The 26,786-nt window shown below is 40.2% G+C and overlaps 1 long non-coding RNA gene across 1 annotated transcript; it reads right to left on the reverse strand.

The window, feature by feature from the left end:
• Positions 1–237: 237 nt before the first annotated feature.
• On the reverse strand, positions 238–8,942 carry LOC139440169 (uncharacterized). The gene is made up of 2 exons (XR_011650280.1): positions 8,729–8,942; positions 238–642 (listed from the first exon to the last, which is right to left on the reverse strand). It is a non-coding gene; the product is annotated as an uncharacterized lncRNA (long non-coding RNA).
• Between the last annotated feature and the right edge of the window lie 17,844 nt (positions 8,943–26,786).

The following is a 26,786-nucleotide window of genomic DNA, read 5'->3' on the forward strand; positions in this document are numbered from 1 at the left end:
CTTCAGGTATCAAGCATATTTCTGGGTTCTTCTTTGTGCCATGCCTAACCCTTAGTTCCATTCTCTAAAACCCCCACCAATTAATGTGAGATGTTGTTGGCATGCAGGGAATGCTTTTAATGTAATAACTCCCTGTTTACTTCTTAAAGCTGTAAACAGAGCTTAGGAGAAGAGGGATTTCTATCTTGTTGGCATGGCCTGTTCTTATAGGAAAATTAAAGTCCCACAAAGACACAGTTCAGTGAGCCAATTAAGCCTTTCTGTTAAACTTATACAAAAAATACAGTAATAATTCTTTTAGCTGTTATTAATATTAAAACATAGGCCATGAGAGCCAGGTATAGGTACTTAGAAAGAAAAAAAGAACTTAACTTCTTGGTAACGCTATCTTCTATCTCTAGCCTGCATTATCTCTCTAGCCAATGCTGTGTTGGGTGTCAAATCACAGTCTTAATGGAGAACATTTGTGGAAAACATCAGATGTGTTGGATTTAGTCGAATGATTACTAGTCTTCCTCTTGGTGGTACATAAGCTCCCACTTGTCATCTTGTAGGAAATGAATTTCGTCAGGACTTTGCCAATACCAAGGTCTTCAGCATGACTTATCAGGGCACTGCTTATGCCTAGAGAAGGCTGAATGCCTGCAAAAGAAGGGAGTATGCCCAGTTATAGAATGGCAATGAACTCAATCCTCCTGCATGCCCTAGCCAACAATCCCAAGAGGGGATTTGGTCTTGGGAATATTTCTTTGGAAACCTGGAATATTTCTGTGGCTTAAAATCATTCTCTAGAACATTGTTTTTGGGGTGGTGGGGGAGGGAAAGAGTGTCTCATAGCAGTAATTAAATGCCTGACATGATGTCATACCTGTTAACTCTTCTTACAGCTCTTTGGCCTGGACCAGTCATGTAGCCTCACACAACTACAAGAGCACCAGGAAGTGCAATCCTACCACAGGCCTGGATGGAGGAGGGACTAGAATGTTTGACATATAGCACCAATGACTACCACAGCAGATGAAAGGACGACTGTGTCCCTTAGAAGGAGAGCTGGTGAAATGGATTCTGAAAGAATCCATGGGAGGTGGTATCTTGACCCACAGGCTCAATCTGAACCTGTGGAGGTCTCACCCCAATGTGGAGAGTATGACTGCACAGCCTGGTGTCATCAGCCATGTGACTCAACTATTTGTTCCTCATAATCTGATTCCATGCTCACCATGCAAATTTCTCATCATAATTTTGCTTCTTTTATGGGTCTGCCTTTGGGAAATTTGTCATAATCAAACAGACATGAGCATTACAGTTTCACTGTTTATGGCCTTGGTCCAAGCAAATCTGTCCTTGAACCATTCTGGGGCACTGATTGAATTGAGTTTTTGTGCCTGCTGACCTGAAGATCAGACCTTAAACAAGAGAAACTACCAAGATAATAATGCCATAAAGATGTAATTTGGATAGCCAGTCAACTGTTGTCCCCCCAAAGACACCCTGTCTCAGAAATGAACTTCAGGGAAACCATCCAGAAGGAGTCAACCACCTAAAATGAGGTAACAAGAAACTGTACTGAGATTATGGCCAAGAAAATAGAGTGGATTGATTAAAGACGTTTTTGAGTAAAAACATTGGCTGGAACTGGTGACTGATTTGATGTGAGCAGGGGAATGAGAGGTAGGGTTAAGCCAAAGGAGAAATTTTCACTCAGCACAGGGTTTGACTTCATAATAAGTACCTACCGAATGGAGGGCAAATAAATGGGTGCTTCAAGATGAGAAATGTAGGGTCTTGGGGGTGGTATAGAGGAGATTCTCATGACTGGATATACTTATGGGTTACTTAACTCTTTGTGTGGTGGGGGAACATCACTAACCTGGTGTATTAGCCAGCCAAAGCTGTGCTGATGCAAAATACCAGAAATTATTTGGGGTAGGAGCTTACAGATACGAGGCCATAAGCATAAGTTACTTCTCTCACCAAAGTCTATTTTCACATATTGGAGCAAGATGGCTGCCCACGTCTGTGAGGGTTCAGGCTTCCTGAGTTCCTCTCTTCCCAGGGCTTGCTTCTTTCTAGGTTTAGGGTTCCTCTCTTCCCAGGGTTCCAGCTTAAGGCTTCAGCATCCAACTCCAACATCAAAACTCCAACATCAAAAACCCTCAAATCTGTCCTTTGCCATGTCTTTTACCTTTGGTGGGTGGGGACTCAACACCCTACTGGCACTAGAGGTTTACATAATTACTTAATCAAGTAAACCTATGAATCCAATATAATCTAATATGCCCAGAGGAAAAGATCAATTTATAAACATAATCCAATATTTCTTTTCAGAATTCCTCAATAATATCAAACATCTACACCTGGCTCATTTCTAATTTTTCTCAGCAGCAAGTGGTAATTTAGTGGGATTTTCGTGTGTTTAAACGAGGTTCTAGTTCCATCCCTTAAGTAATAAGTCTCATGCACATTTTTCATAATGCCCTCTAACTAGAAATAAGGTTGAGAAGGAAATCCCAAACTGGTGTTCCACCAAAGACTGTTCCCTTATGTGTTAATAAGTCCATAATTTTTGACAGTACATTTGAAGAGATTAAAAGTGTCCTCCAGTCAAGGATGTTTGGGAAGGGCAGTGTTCAAATAAAATGTCCCTGAAATTTCAGACCTTCTCACAAACTTTAAGGTGCAAATGTGCATTGTGAATCTCCAAAATGGGAATGTGCAGTATTCCCCAAACTAATTTGACGATGAACCCTTTTTTCCATGCCACCCCCCTATTAATATCTTCTGAAAGACTTGTTCTACAGCATGTTGACACAGAGAACACTCAACCTTACAAAGTTTCTCAAAGATATTGTAAATAACCAAGATTTCTAAAAGGGTGTGAACAGTATTTTATTTGGTATGCAAACAACATTAATTTATTCTCATCCTCCCATAACTCATCCCCACTGTTAATAGCGTATTAAAGGGCACTTGGAAAAAGACCCATGTTTTTCTGGAGACTTCTCTTCCTTTTTTTAATGATTGATAAACCTGTCACATTTTTCATCATATAATTCTTGTATCCTTGCAAAATATCTTCCTGCCTCAAATGTTAAAAGAGAACTGTATCAGGTACCTGGTAGATGGTCACCATGACGTTCAAACCCTTTGTGACCTTGGACCACAGCGAGAACCGCAAACACCACTTCAATGCACCTTGGCATGTGTGAAGGAAGATCATGTCACCCCTACTCTCCAAGGAGCTGCAGCAGAAATACAATGTCCACTCTGTGACCATCTGCAAGAATGACGAGGTCCAGGTGGTTCAAGGACACTACAAAGGTCAGCAAATTGGCAAGGTAGTCCAGGTGTACAGAAAGAACTATGTCATCTACATTGAGAAGGTGTAGCATGACAAGGCTAATGGCACAACTGTCCATGTGGGCATTTACCCGAGCAAGGTTTGTTATCATCAGGCTAAAACTGGACAAGATCGGAAGAAAGTTCTTGAACACAGAGCCAAATCTTGACAATTTGGAAAAGGAAAAGGCAAGTATAAGGAAGAAATTGAGAAAATGCAGGAGTGACTATACCCTGTTGTGCAATCACAGCTAAACTATATATTTTAGCCCAGTGTTGTGTTCCGTTGGACTTTTTCAAGATGTCTCTGGAATGTTTCATTTTCATCTTGTTTTATTATTGACATGTGGCTCTACTTTTGCAATTTTCATCAATAATTTTGAGTAAAAATTGGAAATTAAAAAACAAACAAACAAAAGATAACTGTATCTTCTAGTGCCCTCATACAGGGCCTAGATTTCTGGGTAGGGTATATATTGGAGTTCTCCATATTGCTTTGTATTATTTTTGCAACTGTCCTGTAATTTTGAAGTTAGTTCAAAATAAAAGTATAGTAAGTAAAAATAAAAGATAATTATCTTCTTGCATTCATACTGCATTCAGTTCAAGAAATAGTTGCCAAAAAATAAAAAGAAAATAAAAAGAAATAGTTGCCTTGCCTGTTCGTCAGCAGGCAGTGGGCACCTTCTCATCATTGTCAGATGCCAGGCGGCACCTGTAAGACAAGCAGGAAGGAACTGATCTTGTCCCATAGCAGCAGCCCCAGTCCAGGAAGGCTCTGTAGCTCCAGGCCTTTTCCGTATCCTCACTCTTGCCAGAACTTCTTGTCTTTATTATCTCCTCATTTGAACTCTTATTTGCTTACTCTGGTGCCTCCCCCACTAAGTCAGCTGGAAATTAAACTTGACTTCTATCTTTCCTTCATTCCCTTCAAAAAGATCTGAAAAGAGCCTGTTTGTTTTTCCAATGTTGTAACAGTGAGGCCTCCTGCAAGTCTTTGGCTTTGGGTCAGCAATAATTCCCAACCAAGTATGGTAGCACATCCTACACAATGAAAAACTGCCCTGCACAAAGTGCCATTAACACCCCCAGTGAGAAACACTATGATATGCTTCCCAAGCCCGTCATTTAGGTACCACTTTTATGATTTTCCAATATCTAATGTACCATCACTTGTGCCATTATTAACTGAACATTTTCCTTTGAATTAACTTCCTTTACGCAAAAGTATGCTTGACATATTGGGTCAATGGCATTATTTACATATATTTTTAATATACATAAAATAAATATCTAACACCTAATGTAAAATATTCTTCACTAATTATATGCATATTAAATTTTGGAACATTGGTTCACATTAGGGTAATTTATATACCATCTGGTGACCAACTTACCCTGTAGGGTTATTGATGGGACATTAGCCTTACAAACTTCTTTACTGAGCTGTAAAGTTCTAAGCAAGTGCTTCTGATGGACTCCTTAGCATGGGCCTTACAGGAGCCAAAGCCACATGTTTAATGTGCCATAACGGCCATTTATTTTATTTTTATTTTTTTAAAGTTTTATTTATTTATTTCTCTCCCCTTCCCCCTGCCCCCCACCCCAGTTGTCTGTTCTTTGTGTCTATTTGCTGTGTCATCTTTGTCTGCTTCTTGTCAGCAGCATGGGAATCTGTGTTTCTTTTTGCTGCATCATCTTGTGTCATTTTCTCCGTGTGGGTGGCGCCATTCTTAGGCAGGCTCCACTTTCTTTGGTGCTGGGCGGCTCTCCTTATGGGATGCACTACTTATGCATGGGGCTCCCCTATGCGGGGGACACCCCTGCGTGGCAGGGCACTCCTTGCGCGCATCAGCACCACACATGGGCGAGCTCCACACGGGTCAAGGAGGCCCAGGATTTGAACCGCAGACCTCCCATGTGGTAGATGGATGCCCTAACCACTGGGCCAAGTCTGCCACCGCCATTTATTTTATATACCACTGACAGTGATAGCACCCTTGACCCAAGCCAACTATCTCTTTGCTTGTTCCATAAACAAAGAATAAAAGTAAGACTGACTTGGCATTTGAGTGCTTGGATTTAGGCTCCATGAGGGCCGCCTGCATCTTGTGACTTCACTTTTCCTAATGCAAAGTTTGCACACATTTCAGGATTAATGAGAATCTCAGCAGATGAATGAATGAAGGCTTACCTCTCACTACTAAACAAACAATGGGGTATTGTGTACACTACTGTCACTGAGTCAAAAATGTGTCATGCACATATTTTTTGGGCAGATTATATAATTTCTCTATGTCCATGTTTGATTACCTCTAAAATAGGGATAATGGTAGTACCAACCTCAGAGTGCTGTTATGAGAAGTCAACGAGATAATATTTATAAAGAGCTTAGAATAGTGTCTGGCACAAAGTGGTATAGAAATATTTGTTGATGAATGAATGAATGAACGAACAAACATTTCCTGGCTTGTACTGAGAATTTCAGTATTTGTTAAAAGAGTGAATCAACAGCTGCCAGGCCACACTTCTTCTGGAATCTTGTCTGTTTCTATGTTCCATGACTGAGAGTACTCCAGAGAGAAGCTCCACATCCCGGGTGCTCAGCTGTACCCAGAACCAGCAGCAGATGCTGCAGCACCAAATCACAGGCTCCAGGGAGCAGATCCCACTGTAGTTTTCAGTACAGAAACAGCTTTTCCAGAACAAGTTACTTAGGGTGATGTTCCCCGAGTTACAGGCTACACAGGATCTGTGTACTGCTATTTACTTAGGGCAATGTCAGAATATGTCCAGTTAAGTAAATTCCTGCTCTGTTTCAATGGACTCATTCTGCAGGAACAACACATTCATACAAAGAACACAGAGAGGCAGAGAAGGGGAGACGAGGGAAAGGATGCAGCCCCGATGGACCATCTAAGTGTTACTTTAATCCTTGAGTGACAGGATTTTAGTGTTGTTTCCTTTATTTTACAGATCAGAAGACTGATGTGCAAGGAAGGTAAATGACTCAGCCAAGGTCACCCTGCTATATATAGCAATGCTAAAATTTGAACTCAGACCCCCTTGAGCTGTTTTTATAAATCCCTCATATATGGAGAGAGCCTCAGAATGGCTATGTCAGCTTCACATCTAAACATTTCCAGCCCACCAGCTGGACTTTTTTTTTTTTTAGGAAGTATTGGGAATTGAATCTAGGACCTCATACATGGGAAGAAGGTGCTAAATCACTGAGGTACATCCGCTCCCCAATGAGAGTTGTCTTTTATTGTTTGTTTGTTCTGTTTGTAGGAGGTACTGGGGATCGAACCCAGGACCTTGTACATGGGAAGCAGGCACTCAGCCATTTAAGTTACATCCACTCTACCCACCAGCTGGATTTTTGGTGGCAGTACCTCTGGCCCCTCATTTTGACAGAGAATGAGTATATGACTTTAATCAAATAGAATATCTTTGATAGCTCCAGCCTGCCACCAGCCATAAAATCATGTTAAACAGCACAGCAAAGTGAGGCTGTGGTTACTGCCACGTGAGATTTAGTCCAAAACCAAGATCCCATCTGAGGCAGTCAGTGGGCAGGGCACGGCAATGATCTTTAAACAGAGAATTGGGCTCCTGGGCTAGAGGAAAAGACCTCTGCTCTTGACCTTCTATTCATAGTCTTTTGCATTAAAAAGTGTAGGAAGAGCCAGATTTTCAGCAAGAAAGAGGCGAGTTACCTTTCTCTGAGCAGATGGATCCCATGCCCTATCCCCCCACCCCCAGCAATAGACGGGCTTTGAATAAATCATCTCAATGTTCTTTTTCCCACAATTAGGGCAGTTCCTAATAAGTTGCCTTAGTATCCACTGTGACAGGTTAAAGTTCTTTTGTGAATCACAAAAAGGAAAAGATGATGTTTTTTTAACTAATCCATTCCTGTGGGTGTGAGGTGCTTTTAACTGGACCTCGTCAGTGAGGTGTGAGCCAGCTTGGGTCTCCACCCTCCTGCTGGGGCTGCTATGAACGGAGACACAGAGAGCGAGACCCACAGGAAAAGGGAGCCCTGCCATTTTTGACCCTGCAGTGTGAAAGAAGGACTTGAGGATCACTAGCAGCCAAAGCCCCCAAGTGGCACATTGCTGCTCAGGTTTGAGAGGCCAAGCACAAGCTGAAGAGACAAGTCATGCGCCTGCTAGCTCGCCACTGAACTCAGGAAGAAAGCGGAGCAGCTGAGATCGAGAGCAGGCCCAGTAAGAGACAAACCCTGTGCCGGGCTGCTCAGGGCTGAGCTCCCAGAGCTGGGCTCTGAGAGACGGTGAGCCTGGAGGCGAAGGGAGGGCCCTAGGCGGGGATCGCCTGCCGTCTTGTTTCACCACGTGGCAGCCAACTTTGGTGAGTACACATCTCTGATGGTACATTTGGACTTTTCACAGCCTCAGAACTGTAAGCTTTTACCTCAAATAAATCCCCTTTATGAAAGCCAACACATTTCTGGTGCTTTGCATTGGCAGCCCTTTGGCAAACTAATAGTATCTGACTGTTCTTAGGAGTGTTCTATTTAGTCTAACGAAACCTGATCTGCTTCTTTACTTCCTTCCGGAAGCCTTATTGCTCTCTGTCCCCACCAAAACCCCTCCAACCCACGGGTCACACTCTAAAACTAGTTTCAAAGTGAAAACTTGTCGGCCTACTCTACCCTCTGAGTAATAAGCCTCCTGCCCTGTATAGATGACTGTTAGGGCAGCCTGCCTTCCAAACAGCTTATCTTATTCAATCATCGGCAGGAAGGAAAATGGCCTATCATCTGAATTTGTTAATTCCAACAAAGATGACATGAGGCTGCTCTTAGTCAATCTGAGGCTCTAGCTCCAAAGTAAACGTTTCAGGAATTCCCTTCCCAATCCCATTGTCTGTGAAATAAACAGCTCTCCCACCGTGGTGGCCTCCCCTGAAACGTAGGGGCTGCTTGGGCACTAATGGCCTCAAGATGTAAGATTTGCTATGAGTGCTTCAGGTATAAACCGATGTGCTTGCGATTTAAATGCTGAAGATCCCAGGCAGAGTTGGCACTTACGAAAACCTCTTCCTTCCCATATCCAAGGCTGCTGGCATCTTACATCAGGCCACCACGTTTCCTCTTCTTTTTCACTCAGGTAAATTCCCCAGGCTCTACCACTCACTTGTCACCTCAAACTTTCCTTTCTTGCTGTTATCTGCTTCATTTATCCGTTAATTTAATTTTTTTTTAGTACTTCCTGTATGCCAGGCTCTGGGGATACCATAGTAAACAAAACACATAAATCCTCACGAAGCATACGCTCTAATGAAACAAGTGAGCTACAGGAAACTATGAGAAGGAACAGCTCAGCGAGCCAGGAGACCAGGCTGAAAGGAGGTATAGCCTCACCTGTGCAGCCGAAAGGCTTCTGAGAGGATCCTCTCTCGTGTTCACCATTCTTTGACTCACGCCTCAGCCCTGGATTCCCTCCATCTGCTAGTCCTTTAGTTGAATGGTTTATTTAGTTCTTACAACTGTCTCTCCAAGATGCCATCTTTCAGTAACCCTCCTTCAGCTCCAAGAACAGACTGAAGAAACTGGCAAGGGTTATCTCTTTGATAGAGGTTCCTCTGTGGCTGTGGAAATGAAGGGTGACAGGAGTGGGCATGATACACAACACCTTGAACCTGAAGCATTATTGTAAGATTGTTGTTTCAATTCTCTTGCGCTGGCAAAGAGGTGCCATGTCTAGTGCCTTCGCCCTTCACCCTGCTCAGTGTCCTGTCCTGGACCCTGCATCCCAGGACCCCAATTTTTTAAGAGGAGATTTCGTAAGGTTTCTTATATTATTATTTCATTTGCCCACAGGGACTTAGTTTAGAGTGTGTGCGCTTAAATTTATTCACTAATTCAAAAAATAGTTGAGCCAGTATGCCAGCTACTGTGCAAGGCAGTGAGGGGCAGTGGTGACAAGACACAAATAACACATTCCCGGATGCAGCTTGTAATACAGTGTTGCCAAGGGGATATGGATATGGGAACTGCCACAATGAAGACAGCAAGGAAAACTCACCTGCTCCAGACTTTACAAAATCAGGGCCAGTGTTGCCAGCTTGGGATATTGGCAGACTACTAGGTATTCAGTCATTTTTAAAAATATTTACTTTCACTGAAGCAATGCAATCCTAAGGTAAAGTAGTCTCACAAGACTGACTGAAAAAAAACATCAGTTCCTCAGTCATCTCCCCTTCATTGAAAACTACACCAAGGAAACTGCATTCAGTTATTTAGCTGCTTCATTTGGTATTCATTTTCATCTTTTAACTGCTACTCTTTGACTTCTTAATGACAGCTATATTGAGATTTATTGAGATTTAATTCATACACCATAAACTTTTTAAAGAAGACCCACATGAGAAAGGAAGGACATCACCATGTGAAGGGAGTCAAAGATAAAAGCCGAGGAACCCCAAGGATTGTCAGCAGCATCACCAGAGCTTACTGGGCCCGGGAGGACTCAAGCCTTCTAGCCTCTGAAACCATGAGACAATATAGTCCCATTGCTTAAGCCAGCCCATTGTGTGGTACATGTGATAGCAGCTCCGACAAACTAAGACACCATGTCTTCCTTTCTTGTTTTATGTTCTTACTTTGGTGGAGCTGAGTATCCAGTTACATGCATAGGAGGTTTTATTTTGTTTTGTTTTGGTTTGCTTGTTTTTGAGAACTTTCATGTCTGATAAAGGCTTTTATATTGTTTAATTGATAGTTTGATTTGGTATCAAATTCTATAAAATTTCTTTTTTTTTCTGCTGATTTTTTTCTAGTTTTCAGTGTTACTGTTGAGATGATTGAGGCTGATCAGAACATCACCACTTTTTTTTTTTTTTTTTCCGGAGGTACCGGGAATTAAACCCGGGACCTCGTATGACCTCGTATATGGAAAGCAAATGCTCAACCACTGAGATTGTCTAGAAAATTTTCAGGACTTTCTCTTTGTCTCCAATATTCTTAAATTTCACAGTAATATGTTTTGGTTAAGATATTTTTATTCATTTTGCTAGGTACTTGATTGGTCCTATTTATTTGGCAATGGCCTTTAGTTTTTAGAGAGTTTCTTATATTACTTCCTTGGTAATTTCATTTCCTCTATTTTCTTTTCTTTCCATAACTCAGATTGTTTGGATATTGGATTGCCTAGCCTGGTCTTTAATTTTTTAAAATCTTTTCTCTGCTGTTTTCTAATTGAATTAGAAATTCAATTAAATGTCTTCTTGTTATTGTATTAGTCAGCCAAAGGGGTGCTGATGCAAAATACCAGAAAATGGTTGGTTTTTATAAACAGTACTTATTTGGAGTAGGAGCTTACAGATACCAAGGCCATAAAGCATAAGTTACTTCCATCACTAAAGTCTATTTGGAGCAAGATGGCTGCCAATGTCTGCGAGGGTTCAGGCTTCCTGGGTTCTTATGTTCCTGGGGCTTGCTTTTCTCTGGGTTCAAGGTTCCTTTCTTCCTGAGGCTGATTTCTCTTTCTTCTGTGAGCTTACTTCCCAGGGCTCCAGCTTAAGTCTTCAGCATCAAACTCCAACATCAGAAAAACCTGCAACTCTGTCCTTTGCTATACCTTTCATCTGTGAATCTCCACCCACCAAGGGGTGGGGACTCAATGCCCTAATGACATGGCCCAATTAAAGTCCTAATCATAACTCAATCAGGTCCAGGTACAGATCAGATTACAAACATAATCCAGTATCTATTTTTGGAATTCATAACCATATCAAACTACTACAGGTATCCTTATGGAAAAGTTTCTCAAATTTTTCTTCTGATTCTTTCATTGGATTTTTTACTTATTTATGCTACCAAAAAAATTCTAAATCTTTTTTTGTTCTGTGAATATTCCTTTAAAAATAACATCCTATTGTTTTAGGTTTGTAATAAATTCTCTTAGCTTTATGTTAGTTTTCAATCCTTTATAATGTTTTCTCCATATACTGTTATCTTATCTGTTTTTTAATTTGTCTCTCATATGAGAGGCTTTCTTCAAATGCCTGGTGATCCTGGGCTCCTCATTTAGATTTAAAATTGGGGCACTAAAAACTGCATTTGTAAGGTGATATGGCTGGGTTGTTTGATTGGAAAACCCTCAATGTTAGCATCTTTAGATCTTTTCTTTTGGCTTGTCATTTATTTTTCAGACAAGACTCTTCCAATATCCTGAACAATATACATAAACTAGGCTGTTAAAATTGTGAAAACCAAGTGATGGAAGAAAGACTGGGGTTGTAGGAGAGGTTCTCAAACTTTATTTTTTAATCCTCCTGTTTTCATTATGGCTTCCCCCTCAACTGTGCCATGTTTCCCCACCTCAGAGACCTGTTTTTACTCCAAAACCCATTTTATGGTAAAATAGAAAGAGGGTTAGCCACCTGGCCACACAAGTAAGGAAGGGAATTTAGAGGCATTTATCCACTTCTTAGAGTATTAACCTACTTTTTATCCACAAACTATAAATCTCCTGCTGCTTCTAATCCATGAGACTTTGAGGATCCTAAATTGGAAATTGGACTATTGGTTAGCTTCTCACCGAGGGCATTGCTTTCCTGGGTCTGCTAGGTCAGTTGTCTTTCCTCCTTCTGCTTTCTAATTTCCAACCATTTGTAGCTATAACTCCCTTTCCAATTTTTCTTTACCTCTTGGGCTTACATCTTTTAAAATCCCTTTATGTCAGTTAATGAGGATCCAGAGAAAAGCATAAGAAAATGTGTGTATTGGTCCTCCATCTTTAACCAATATTGCATTTGATTCTGCTTTCATATATATTTTATTTTGAAAATGTTCTAGGATATAATTTGCTCTCATAATTATTACTTTTTAAAAGCAAAGGAAGTAAAGAAGCCAAAACAGCTATTTTGAAGGCATATTAGAGCTTTTCTGTCTGACAAAGTACTTTTGAACCAACTGTTGCAGGTATATGTTTCAACTGAAATTATAGTGCTCTTAATTAAAAAAGATTTAACTATTTTTAATGTGGAGAAATGAAGTAAATTATGAAAGGAATAACCATGGATGGTGGAGAAGCATAAGGGAATAAGGTACTGAACCAGGTTGAACTGGGGATGATGTTGCACCCATATAGTCAGAGGAAGATGACTGGAGTCAACTTAAATCATGTTTGAGGGGAAGACCAGAAGGCACAGCATCGATTGTCCTATCCAAAGAGCAAGCCAAAAGTGAGGCTCAAAACTGGAAAAGAGAAGGGGCAATAGTTCAGAATCAAGATTGTGAATAGCAAAAGAGGGCTGAGTAGCACCTCTTATGAGGTGCAGTGTGTGTGGTTTGTGCTTATGGGAAAGATTTAAGAGACTGATTACAGCTAATGTTGCTAAAATTGTGAAAAAATACGTATCCTCATATACTATTATAGTGTGTACATTTGTATAGCTTTTATCTGGAAAATCATTTGATAGTTATATATTGAATTTTAAATGTGGATTTATTTTAATTCAGCAATTCCATTCCTAGAAATAATTCTATAGGAAAGACTGAAAAATTATTCTACAAGGATGTTTGTCACATCATTGCTTGTAATAGGGAAAACTGGAAACAATCAAAATGTGCACTAATGGAGGACTGTTTGAATTCATGGTGCTGCAAACCCAGTTGTAACTAGTTTCTTGTGGCCCATTCTTTGTAAAGAGTTGCTTTCAGAAGAAACTAACTTAGTATCTTTCAAAGAACATTGAAAGAGACCTAATTCACAGCCTGCAGTTCCATTTAATAATTTTTCTTAGTTATTTAGCCATATAGTTGAATACTTGGAACACCATATGTCAGACAAAGGAGATAAGGTCAGTTTATGTATATATATATAGAACAAAATCCACAATATGTTGTTCAATAAAAGGAACAACCCAGGTTTTAAAGTAGAATGTCTAGAATGATCTCATTTATGTTTAAAAATATATTAAACTTCTGGTTTCTAGTAATGGCAGAGTAGTTTGTATTGGACCAAACCCTGACAATAATCATAAACTCTATTTATATGTATGCTTCAAGGCACTAGAGAAGGACCAAAAGCAGGCAGAAACTAGAGGAGATAAATCCACTTGTAACTGGCTTTCCCCCTGAGGAAATTCTCCAGTCTGCAGAACAAAAACTTACTGGACTGACAGCTTAGAGGCTGGAGTAGAGGGCTGCCAAAGCAGCTGCAAGTTGAAGGGGAAAAATCCCAGAGGGTTGGGAGTCACAGAGAAGGGAGCCCTAAAATCTATGAACAAAATCTTGAAACCTTGGCCGACTCTTTAACTGCAAATGGACAGGGCAAGACTCCAAGGAGAACAGCAGAAAATAACAGCTGGAAGGACTGAAAGGCTAGATGGAGATTTCAGAGCTAGATGGAGATTTCAGAAAATCAGGGTAGATTGATAAACATTTGTTGCACTCTGCTCATAATGATAGAAAGGTCACGCCTTAGAAAAACCACAGCCCAGGACAATGAGCTATATCCTAGGACTAAGGGCAACCATGAGAAGGAACTAGCCTAACAAAGCCTAGACTGCACAGGATTAAGGTGATCCATGAAACATTTAACTACCTGCTAGAACAAAACTCATCAGAGGAAGATAACGGAATTCAGAGTTTCTATAATTTATCATCTAAAATGTTCAGTATACAATAAACAACAACCAGACACTCAAAGGAGGAGAAAAATGTGACTCATAAAAAAAGAGGAAAGAAAACCAGTAAATAAAAGCAGACCCACAAAGAAACCTGATTTTAGAATTACCAAACAAGGACTTTAAAGTTACTATTATAATTCTGTTAAAGAATTTACAGGAAAATATAGATATGATGTGTGAAGACATGGGGAATATCAGGGAAGATATGAAAATGCTAGAAATCTTAGAACTGAAAATACCCAATATCTGAAATCAAAACACAATATCTGAAAAAATTATTGGATGAGATTAATATAAGTTTGTAGATGACAGAAGAAAAGAGCATGGAAATCAAGAAAAGCCAATAAAGATCACCAAACTGAAGCAAGAAAAATAATTGAAAAACATGAATAGAGTCTCAGTCACCTATAGGAAATTATCAAGCAATCTAACATATGTGCTTTTTAGAAGGAGAGGAGAGAAATTGTTCCAAATTTCATTGATGAGCTCAAACCGTAAGTTCAAGAAGTCCAGTGAACCCCAAGAAGTTTAAATAGAAGCAATCTACATCTATGAACATTAGTGTCAAATGGCTAATAACTAAGGATAAAGAAAAAAATCTTAAAAACAAATTTTTAGGATAAAAGACAACACATACATGAGAAAGAAGATAAGAAGATTGCTAACTGTTCATCAAAAATAATATATGTGGGAGACAGGAGTTCCATACAGTTTTCCCAACAAAACAACAGTTTAATTTTCTACACAAGTATTCCAAATCTTTCAAAATTTTCCTAAGGATATACAACAAATGGAGAACAGTCATTCAAGAAAGTTTATTAAATCTTGGTGAGAAAAATGAGTCTGTGGCCCTGAGCCACAGCCTCTTCCATTATCCAGCCCCACCCTCAGTTCTCTGTTATGAAAGCATGTGCAATCAAGAATATGTGGAGGAGGGGTGCTCGCTCCCACCCCCCAGCTCCCAGGCTGGGGCTATGGTTTCAGCCTGGAAGGAGTAGGGTGCAGATTTGAACAGACATTTCTCCAGAGAAGACACACAAATGGCCAAAAAGCATATGAAAAATTGTTCAACATTATTAACCATTAAAGAAATGCAAATCAAAACCACAACTAGATATCATTTCATACCCACAATAATGACCACAATTTTTAAAATGTGGAGTTACTAGTTTTGGAGAGGATTGGAGAAATAGTAACACTCATTCATTGTTGGTGGGAATGTAACATGGTACAGCCACTGTGGAAGACAGTTTGGTGGTTCCTCAGGAAGCAGAATTACCATATGACCTGGCAATTCCACTTCTGGGTATATACCCCAAAGAATTGAAATCAGGGATTCAGATAGTTGTACAACAATGTTCATAGTAGCACTATGCACAATTGCCAAAAGATGGAAGCAACCCAAGTGTCCATCAACTGATGAATGGGTAAACAAAATATGGTATATACACACAATGGAATATTATTCAGCTATAAAAAGAAATGAAGGGAAGCGGATTTGGCCCAATGGATAGGGCATCCACCTACCACATGGGAGGTCCAAGGTTCAAACCCAGGGCCTCCTGACCTGTGTGATGAGCTGGTCCATGCGCAGTGCTGATGCATGCAAGGAGTGCCCTGCCATGCAGGGGTGTCCCCTGCATAGGGGAGCCCCATGAGCAAGGAGTGCACCCTGTAAGGAGAGCTGCCCATGCGAAAAAAAGTGCAGCCTGCCCAGGAGTGGTACCGCACACACGGAGAGCTGACTCAGCAAGATGATGCAACAAAACAAGACACAGATTCCGGGTGCCATGGACACAGAAGAACACACAGCAAATGGACACAGAGAGCAGACAATGAAGGGCAGGGAAAGGGGAGAGTAATAAATAAAAAAGAAATCTTTAAAAAAAAAAGAAATGAAGTTCTGATACATGCAACAACATGGATGAACCCTGAGGACAAATACTGTATGATCTCACTAATATGAAATAATTAGAATAAGCAAACATATAGAGCCGCAATCTAGAATATAGGTTACCAGGGGCTGGGGTGGGGTAGGGAATGGGGAGTTAATGCTTAAATTCTACAAAGTTTCTATTTGGAACAACGGAAAAGTTTAATAATGGATGCTGATGATGGAAGCACGAGTTTGTAAATATAATTAACAGCACTGAAGTTTACATTTGAATGTGGTTTAAAAGGGGAAATTTTAGGTTGCATGTATGTTACTAGAATACAAATTTTATAAAAAATAATCCATAGGACTGTACAACACCAACAGTGAACCCTAATATAAACTATGGACTATAGTTCATATTAGAATTATAAAAATGTTTTTTCATCGATTATAATAAATGTACCACGCTAATGCAAGGTGTTACTAATAAGGTTGTACAGGGGAACTCTGTATTGTATGCATAATTTTTTCCTGCAAAACCACAATTTCAGAAAGAAAGAAAGAAGGAGGGAGGGAAGGAGGGAGGGAGGGAGGGAGGGAGGGAGGGAGGGAGGGAGGGAGGGAGGGAGGGAGGAGGGAGGAAGGAAGGAAGGAAGGAAGGAAGGAAGGAAGGAAGGAAGGAAGGAAGGAAGGAAGGAAGGAAGGAAGGAAAAGGAAAAGAAAACATAACCTAGAAGTCTATTTTTGGTGAAAACAGCTTCTGAAAATGAAGGCAAATTTAAGATTTTCAATAAAGAAAAGGTGAGAGAATTCATCACCAGTATACCCACAAATGCTAAGAAAATTCTTCAGGCCAAAAAGAAATAATAGCAAATGAAAAGTTAGCTCTATAAAAAGGAATGAAGGGCAGGTATAATGTTAAATATATGGATAAATACAAAAGACTATTTTTCTTAACTTGATTAAATTATTTAAATGGCATGTGACTGTTCCAAGCCATAATAATAATTTATTAGTGGATTTATAATATGTATGAAAGTAAAATACAGGGGAATGGATGTAGTGCACGTGAGTGCACGAGGTCCCGGATTCAATCCCCTGAACCTCCTAAAAACGAACAAAAACAAATGACCAAATCTCTCGGGGAGCAGATGTAGCTCAGTGGTTGAGTGCCTGCTTCCCATGTACAAGGTCCTGGGTTCAATCCCTGGTACCTCCTAAAGACAAAAGTAAAATACTTGACAAAAATAGCACATTTGATAGGAGGGGGTAAATGGAATTATACTATTGCAAGTTTCTTATATTTCAAGGGGACTGTGGTACATTAAGGATATACATTATGGTCCTAAAGCAACCTCTAAAAATATACAAAAATTTGTATCTACAAAGCCAGGAAAGGATGTAGAATAGAATAATAAATAGTAAATAATAACCCAAAAGAAGGCAGGAAAGAAGAAACGTAGAAATAAAAACAGAGAGGACAAGTAGGAAACAAATGTCAAGATGGCAGATTTAAATGGCAGATTTACACCCAATCATATCAATAATCCCATTAAATGTCAATGGACTAATGTAATCTAGTAAAAAGGCAGAAGTTGTTAGTCTAGATCAAAAGGCAAGATCTAATTACATGCTGTTTACAAAAGATGCACTTTAAATGTACAAATATACAGATTAATTGAGAATGAAAGTATGGTAAAAGATATCTTCTAGACATAAGAAAGCTAGAGTGTGGCTTTACTAATATTGTATGAATTATACTTCAAGTCAAAGTGCTATCACCAGAGATAGAGATATATTTCATAATGTAAATGTGCAATCCTTTTGGCGACATTTGTTATGCTGATCCTAATATATACATATAAAAATTCAAAGAAACTAGAATAGCAAAAAAGAATATTGAAATGGAAGAACAAAGTTGTAGGGCATACATGACCTGATTGAAAGTATAGTGATCTAGAGAGTGTGTTTTATGTAAAAATAGATAACTAGATCAATGTAACAGAATAGGAGATCCAGAAATAGAACCACACATATACAGCCAGTTGATTTTCGGTCAATGTGCCAGGACAATTCAATGTGAAAACATCCTTTCAACAAACGGTGCTGAAAAAATCAGATGTCTTCATGGAAAAAATTAAACTTCAAGCCTTTCCTCAAAACATATAATTTAGATGGACCATAGTCTTATACATAAAAACTAAAATTATGAAGTTTCTAGAGGAAAACATAAGAAAGTATCTTTTCAGTCTAGAGAGTAGCCAAAGACACAAGAACTCCAACCACAAGATAAGAAATTGAAAATTGCTCCTCAAAAGACATCAAGAAAATGAAAAGGTCAGCTACAGATGGGGAGAGAATACTTGAAGTACATGTATCTGACAAAAGACTTGTTTTCAGAATCAATAATTCTTACAGTTGTTTATATGCACAAAAGAAAAAGAAAGCCCTGACAACTGACGGTTGGCCACTGGCCCCAGCAGCAAGGCTGTGTTGTGCCCTACTTAAATAAACAATTCCCACAGAAGAGCTGCGATAACTAAACAGGGCCATATTGTGAAGCAACAAAACCAAAACCATAACCACTCTATCATCATTTTGAGCATGGAGATGAAGATACTATATTACCAAAATCTAACTAAGCGTCTCCCTCTTCAGGCTAACAGGAGTGACTACTGCTTCTTCACCCACGGTAACTCTAGCTCTCCTTTGCTCCTCTCGTCCCCTAGATAACATTTATTAAAATATCCAGTCAACAAATTGACTCCATTTCCTGATACCTCCCCATCCAGAACAAATCATCGTTTCCTTAAATGTTGCCCAAATCACCCAGCACAAGCCCAAACTCTATAACAAATCTCTTCTGACTCCCAGGTACTCAGCTGCCCCCTTAGTTCCCAATAGTGTGCGTTCTCCCTTGCCGCAGCAAGCGAATACTTCTGACTTTGATTACAGGTTTATTGACCAGTGGGCATTGACACAATCCAATAAAAGTGACCAAAAGACTTGAACAGACACTTCAAAAGGTAGATATATGAATGGACAATTGTACCTGTGAAAATGTTTGACACCATTAGTCACCAAAAAAATGTAGTTTAAAACCACAATGAGGTACTACTGTCCCTGTTTTCTCCCACTCTCATGTCTCCTCCCCCACCCCTAGAATGGCTAGAATAGTAAAAATTGACAACCCCAAATACTGGTGTGAATGAGTGACCGAAACTCTCATACACTGCTGGTGGGATTATAAAATGGGACAACCACTTTGGAAATTAGTTCAACAGTTTCCTCATAAAGTTAAATATACACCCACTCTATGACAGCAATCCCACTTGTGGGTGATTCACTTAAGAGAAATAAAAACATATGTACCTATACACATTTACCAAAAAACCCCACAAAACCCAAAAAACCCAAAAACCCACTTATACAGGACTGTTCATAGTAGCTTTATTTATTAAAATCCCAAAAGACTTGAATAGACATTCTCCAAAGAAGATATACAAAAGGCCAATAAACACATGAAAAAATGCTTACAATCATTAGTCATCAAATGGTGAAATTAGTCACCATTTCACACCCACAAGGATGGCTATTACCTTAAAATACAATAAACAAACAAACAAAAAACAATGGAATATAAAAAATATTGGAGAGGATGCAAAGAAATTGAACTCTAGTGCATTGCTAGTGGGAATGAAAAATGGTGCCACCATCATAGAAAATAATATGGCGGTTCCTCAAAAACTTAAGAATAAAATTACTGGGAAACGGACTTTGGCCCAGTGGTTAGGGCGTCCGTCTACCATATGGGAGGTCCGCGGTTCAAGCCCCAGGACTCCTTGACCCGTGTGGAGCTGGCCATGTGCGGCGCTGATGCCCGCAAGGAGTGCTGTGCCACGCAAGGGTGTCCCCCGCGTGGGGGAGCCCCACGTGCAAGGAGTGCGCCCATGAGGAAAGCCGCCCAGCGTGAAAAGAAAGAGCAGCCTGCCCAGGAATGGCGCCGCCCACACTTCCCGTGCCGCTGACAATAACAGAAGCGGACAAAGAAACAAGAAGCAGCAAATAGACACCAAGAACAGACAACCAGGGGCGGGGGGGAAATTAAATAAATAAATAAATCTTAAAAAAAAAAAAAAAAAAAAGAATAAAATTACCATATGACCCGGCAATCCCACTTCTAGGTCCAAAGACTGTGAAAACAAGATCACAAACAGATATTTGTACACTAATAAAGTATCATTATTCACAATAGCCAAAAGCTGGAAACAACCCAAGTGTCCATCAATGAATGGATAAACAAAACGCAGTGCATATATACAATGGAATATTTTATTTGTCTATATAATATGTGACATGCTGCAACATGGAGGAAACTTGAAAACATTATGCTCAGTGAAATAAGAAAGACACATAAAACCAAAATTATATGCTTGCCACTAGTAAGAGATGACAAGAAATAGCAAATTCACACAGAGAGAAAGCAGATTAGAGGTAACCAGAAAAGGGAGGAGTGGGGAAAGGGAGGGAAGGGGATAGTTTGGAAAGAAAAGAAACAAAGCAACAACCTGACTTCTGGGTAAACAAAAATTTATTGTAGGGTGACGGACTTGGCCCAGTGGTTTAGGGCGTCTGTCTACCACATGGGAGGTCCGCAGTTCAAACCCTGGGCCTCCTCGACCCGTTTGGAGCTGGCGCATGCGCAGTGCTGATGCTCGCAAGGAGTGCCCCGCCCCGCAGGGGTGTCCCCTGCGTAGGGGAGCCCCATGCGCAAGGAGTGAGCCCGTAAGGAGAGCCACCCAGCAGGAAAAAAAGTGCAGCCTGCCCAGGAATGGTGCTGCACACACGGAGAGCTGACACAGCAAGATGACGCAACCAAAAGAAACACAGTTTCCTGAGCCGCTGACAACAACAGAAGCGAACAAAGAAGACGCAGCAAATAGACACAGAGAACAGACAACCAGGGTGGGGGTGGGGGGGAGGGGAGAGAAATAAATAAATCTTTTTAAAAATTTTATTGTATATATACATGTTGAATGTATAAATGTGCTGTACTTAGTGTTTGAATGTTAAAATGACAGAACAGCTGGAAGATTTAAATGAATAAGGAAACACATTTGTTTCTGGGGTTGATAAAGCAAAAGAAAGGATCATGGTGCCTTTTCTTTTCCTTCCAGTTTCCTAGAATTGCCTCCTGACTTGGCCTGTACAGACACCACCAAGTTTAGCAAGATATTTCTTTTCTAAATGAGGATTAAGGATCTTTCATCTAGGAGTGTGACTTTAATAAAGCAATTAGATTGCTCAGTTTGAAATAACTATAGTTTTTAGTGAGCTTTATTATATTTTGAATAAATAAGTTCAAAAGGTTTTATCTAGCCAATGTGAGAAACCAGTTAGTTTTAGTCATTTAAATGACACATACCTTCAGGTGGCATACTGGAAAGAGCATGCAGGGAGCTGGTCCCTTAACAAGCTTTATCAACTTAGACACCTTATTTACACCCTGAGCCTGGGTTTCTCACCTGTAAAGTTAGATCACCCCCATCCTTCCTGGGTACAGTGAGGTTGAAACAAACAAGGTACATACCGAGACTGGCACAGTTCCCAGTAACTAATAACTGTCTCCATTGCCCCTAAAAATTGCACCAAAAGAATAAAAAAGTGGTATTTTACTTATTTTTCTAATATTTATATTTCCTATTTCTTTTTCTTGACATTAAATTGTCTAGGACCTCCAGAATGCTGTTAGAGAATAGCCTTGATACTGAGAATCCTTGTCCTATAACTGATTTTGAAGGAAATACCTTCTATTTCTTTACCATTAAATAATTAGTTCAATATTTATTAGCACCTACTTTGTGCCAGCCACCTTCAGATCTGATTTTCTTTACTAAGTTAAAGAACATACCTTTTTGTTTTTATTTTTTATTCTGCCTGCCCCCTCCCCGCCAGAGATAGCTCCCTTGTTTGTTTGCTTGTTGTCTGTGCTCTTTGTCTGCTTTTGATTTTGTTTTTTTGCTCCTTGTCTGCTTGTTATTTTTTCTTTAGGAGACATAAAGAACCAAACCTGGGACCTCCCATATGGGAGGGGGTTGCTCAACTGCTTGAGCCACATCTGCTCCCTGCTTGTCTTGTTTTATATTTTTTCTCTTTGTCTGCTTTTTGTTTGCTCATTGTCTGCTCGTTGTTTTTGCTTGAAGTCTGCTCCTTGTTTGTTTGTCTTCTTTAGGAGGCACAACTGGGAACCAAACCTGGGGCCTCCCATATGGGAGTCGGGTGCTCAACTGCTTGAGCCACATCCACTCCCCCAAGAGCTTATCTTTAACTCACAACTTTTTAGTAGGTTTTTAAAAAATCAGTGTGGGATTTTGTCAAATTTTCACCTTTTTTTGGTTATCTTCCCCATCTACCTCTAACTGTACTGAATTAATACAGTTAATAGAGTGAATCACATTGAGAGATTTTCTAATGTTAATAATTTTGCATTCCTGGAACAAAGACTATTTTGCAATGGTATATTAATTGAATATTCACAATTATTGCTAGAAATTAGCCAGGCCTGGTCCTGCTCCCCTACAGCTTTTGGCAAGGAGCAAGTATCCCCTGTTTAATGTATCTAACAGGGGATTAGTACTGGCATTTAATGGATAGGACCTGGTGGTACTAAATGTCTTGTAATGTTTGAGGCAGTCACATACAACAAAGTACTATCCTACCCTATAAGTCATTAAGTTCCTTATTGGGCAACACTGGTTAGAGCTTTACTTATATTTTATCTATTTGATCTAGCAAATTTCTGAGACAAGAGTATAAAAGGTTGCATTTGATCTATCAAAGACTGCTTGTATTTCTAACAGTTTTGACATTCGCCATGTAATTGGCACTAAATGCTTATGACTCTTGTGTCTTCTTGTTGGAATGTAATTTTCCCTTGTTTTTCCTTTTATCAATATTTTTGTTCTGTTTAATATTTTTGTCTTATATCATACTAGCTGGGATTAATATATCCATTTCCACTTTTTTTTTTTTTAACATTTGTCTCGTCTATTTCTTTATGTCCCTTTACTTTCATCTGTACTATTTGGTTTTAAGTATATCTCTAAAGCAAATTTTACCTGAATTAAACCTTGATCTCTGATATCTGAGCACTGGTCATCTTATTATTTCCATCCTACTTTATGTTATTTATTTATTTATTATACCTTTTTTGGTACCTATTTTCCACATTTCTTTATTTTGTTTTTGTTCCCTTTTTGCTGTAACTTTAAGTATTTCATAGACTTTTTTTTTCATTTCTCTCCCCTTCCCCCCCAACCCCCCCCCCCCCCCCGTTGTCTGCTCTCTGTGTCCATTCACTGTGTATTCTTCTGTGACCGCTTCTATCCTTATCAGCGGCACTGGGAATCTGTGTTTCTTTTTGTTGCATCGTCTTGTGTTAGCTCTCTGTGTGTGCGGCACCATTCCTGGGCAGGCTGCATTTTCTTCTGTGCGGGGCGACTCTCCTTATGGGGCGCACTCCTTGCACGTGGGGCTCCCCTATACGGGGGACACCCCTGTGTGGCACGGCATTCCTTGCACACATCAGCACTGTGCATGGGCCAGTTCCACACGGGTCAAGGAGGCCCGGGGTTTGAACTGTGGACCTCCCATGTGGTAGGCAGACGCTCTATCCATTGGGCCAAGTCTGCTTCCCTACCTCATAGACTTTTTAGATCCTACTAGTAATTATCCTTAAATTGTTTTTTTCTGTCAACATCTTGTAATAATCATTATATAAGCTCTTCCCCATGGTTAAGAGCTTTTTGTTGAAATTCCAGGTTGTTTTATCTGATAATTGGTATCACTTCCTGAGAAATTGTTAAGATTCCCTCCTAATATCACTTGTTAGTGCTGCCCCCCAAATATGATGGCCAACTATAGGGGCATGCTGATGGGTGTGCTGTGCTCCAAGATTTATGGGCAGGGGCAGTAAGCCAGTAGGGAACCCTCCTTAAGTAAACAAATAGGGCAAGTTACTCCTTGGAACACCTCAGGGGAGGTGTTCCCAGTTGCCTTTCCTGTTCCCACTTGCCTTTCCTTAATTAACAGCCCAGTACTATCTGAAGGGCATGCCCTACTTTTTCTCTAGTCCAAATCCTTATTCTCAAGAACTCCCCTCCCACCCCCCATTGGCTAACACCATTACTAGTTCCTCAGTGTGCAACTTGAGGGTCACTGGCCTGTCAGTGCTTCAGCTCTCCATTCGAGCTTCCCGTAATACACTCTCTCCCCTCCTGATCTGGGCTTATTTTTCTCATGGGAACCCAGTATATACGTATTTAACACACATCATTAAACAGCCACTCTGTGCCAGGTGCTATGCAAGTATGAATAAGACAGTCCTCACAAAGCTATGGAGTAGTAAACTATTTTTCTAGCCACCCCTCCTTCACTTTTGTTGGGCTGTGTGTTTCTCAGCATTCTGGGATTTCTGTCAGTCTGCTACTACCCAGAAATTCTTCTGTTTCCATTCAACTGGCATTTTTAGATAATGCCTAGAACTTTGTCTTATTTTATGTATCTCATTTCACTGGGATTTGAAAAAATTAAATGAGAAAGGGAAACATGTTTTGTCTGGGGTTGATAAAACAAAAGAAAGGACCTCGGTGTCATGGAGAAGTAGTAGCCTTGTGGGCTCAATTCGCCGCGTTGAACTAACATCTTTTTTCTTCAAGTGGAAGAGGGAGAACTAGTGGAATCTTGATGTGTGACTCAGGAGCAAAATGGGTAGTTAGGGCTTTGAATACAATTATTCTTATGCAGTCTCCTGGAAATCAGGGGAAGAAGTCTAGACTGTAGTCAGATTCTAACATCAGGAGGAACAAGGATGGGGTGCCGCTACGTAGCTCATCATCTTGTTTTTTCACTTGGCTTCTTCTAATGTTCTTCACGATTATCTTAACAATGACAGTTTTAAAAAATATGGTTGAATTGGGGCCACGTTTGAAGCATATGAACAGAAAAGCATCTGTTGCCCTCTTGATTCCTTCATGCAACCCAGCCTCTCACCACCCAAGCTATGCTTCCAAAAAGGAAACTGTGCTGTCTGAAAATTTTGCTCCACTCCCTGATATCTGGAGAACACCTGGACAGGTGGAGTCTAAGGTCTCCTGTGGAACCCAAAAGATCTCTTTATGCCTTTCAGTTGCTCCTGTAGCTTTGACAGAAAGCTCTCTTTTCAGAATTGGTATTTATTCTAGCTGGCTTTATTTGTAAGTCCCTTCTCTGCCCTGCTTTCAGTAGATTTGTTTTTGTTAGAACCAAAGTGAGTGATAGGCTACCTTCTCAGAAATAAGGACAAGCACCTCATTAGGCAACTTGTTTAGCTACACATAGGCAAACACCAAATACAGTATTTAGCCATTCCTTTTTGAAGCTGGGGTAAGGGAGAGGGATGGTCCACCTTTTCAAAGGAAACCAACTCCCAGTTCCAAGAAAAGAGAGACACTATTTGTGTACTTTGCATTAGATGATTATCATTTTTAACCAAACAGCTGCACAGTCAGCCACATCTTTCACCACACAGGGTGATAAAGTCAATCTAACCTCTTTAGTCTGTCTGCTTGAAAGCAACAAAGATCTGGTCTTCTGGGGATGACGGAATGAAGCCCAAGTCATCCTAGTAATGAGGAAGTTGAAGAAGGTTCAGGCAGCAATTTTTGGCAGCAGCAATATTTCTGTGGCTGGTTTCCTTTAACACAGTAAAGATTGTGGCTAATAGATATGTCTGAGCATTTTAGAGACATGCCCTGTTTTAAGGTGTGCTCTGCAAAGCTCAAAAAAAAGGAGGGAAACGGACTTTGGCCCAGTGGTTAGGGCGTCCGTCTACCATATGGGAGGTCCGCGGTTCAAACCCCGGGCCTCCTTGACCCGTGTGGAGCTGGCCATGCGCAGTGCTGATGCGCGCAAGGAGTGCCGTGCCACGCAAGGGTGTCCCCCGCGTGGGGGAGCCCCCACGCGCAAGGAGTGCGCCCGTAAGGAAAGCCGCCCAGCGTGAAAAGAAAGAGCAGCCTGCCCAGGAATGGCGCCGCCCACACTTCCCGTGCCGCTGACGACAACAGAAGCGGACAAAGAAACAAGACGCAGCAAATAGACACCAAGAACAGACAACCGGGGGAGGGGGGGAATTAAATAAATAAATAAATCTTTAAAAAAAAAAAAAAGGAAATCAACCTTTTGTGGATCCAAGAAAGAACATTTTTCTCCTCTTCTTTTTGTTTGTTGAACATCTAAATCCCAGAATCATCTAGGATGAGGGAGGGGGTAAAAATTTTCAAAAGAGCCAACTCTCTCACTATCAAAATAATATTTCACCTTCTACATGTGGACACTGGCCTGTGCAGAAGAGAAGGTCCTTTTTGTCTTACTGTATCACAACTTGGACCTTTGGTTTAAGTAGAGAAGCCTTGTGTTACAGCCAATATATATTACATAAATTTGCTGCTGAGATGAATCCTCAGGACTTAGGTAAATAGAACTGTGTGCTCTGATAATATGGCATCCTTGGAGACTATCCAAGGAAGAAATGAGAGCACTGACTATACCAAAAATATGAGGGATTAAATATTTATATATATATATATATATACACACACACACACACATATGTACATGTACACATACACACATCTAAATTTGTAGAAAGATTTGACTTTTTAAAACTTTCTTACTATCTTATATACTGCATGAATAAAGTGTCTATTTATACCTCTCCATTTTTCTTCTTAATCCTCTTTAAAATGAATTTGGCCTCTTTCTGAGTTAAAGGTTTTGAACTTTTCAGTAACTTCCTACAAAGACTACTTAAGGCTGATCAACTTCAGAAGACTGCTTCCAGGGAAGGAGAGGGAGTGCTCAGAAAGAT

This window comes from Dasypus novemcinctus, chromosome 12 (assembly GCF_030445035.2).
Source record: "Dasypus novemcinctus isolate mDasNov1 chromosome 12, mDasNov1.1.hap2, whole genome shotgun sequence".
Classification (NCBI taxonomy): Eukaryota; Metazoa; Chordata; class Mammalia; order Cingulata; family Dasypodidae; genus Dasypus; species Dasypus novemcinctus.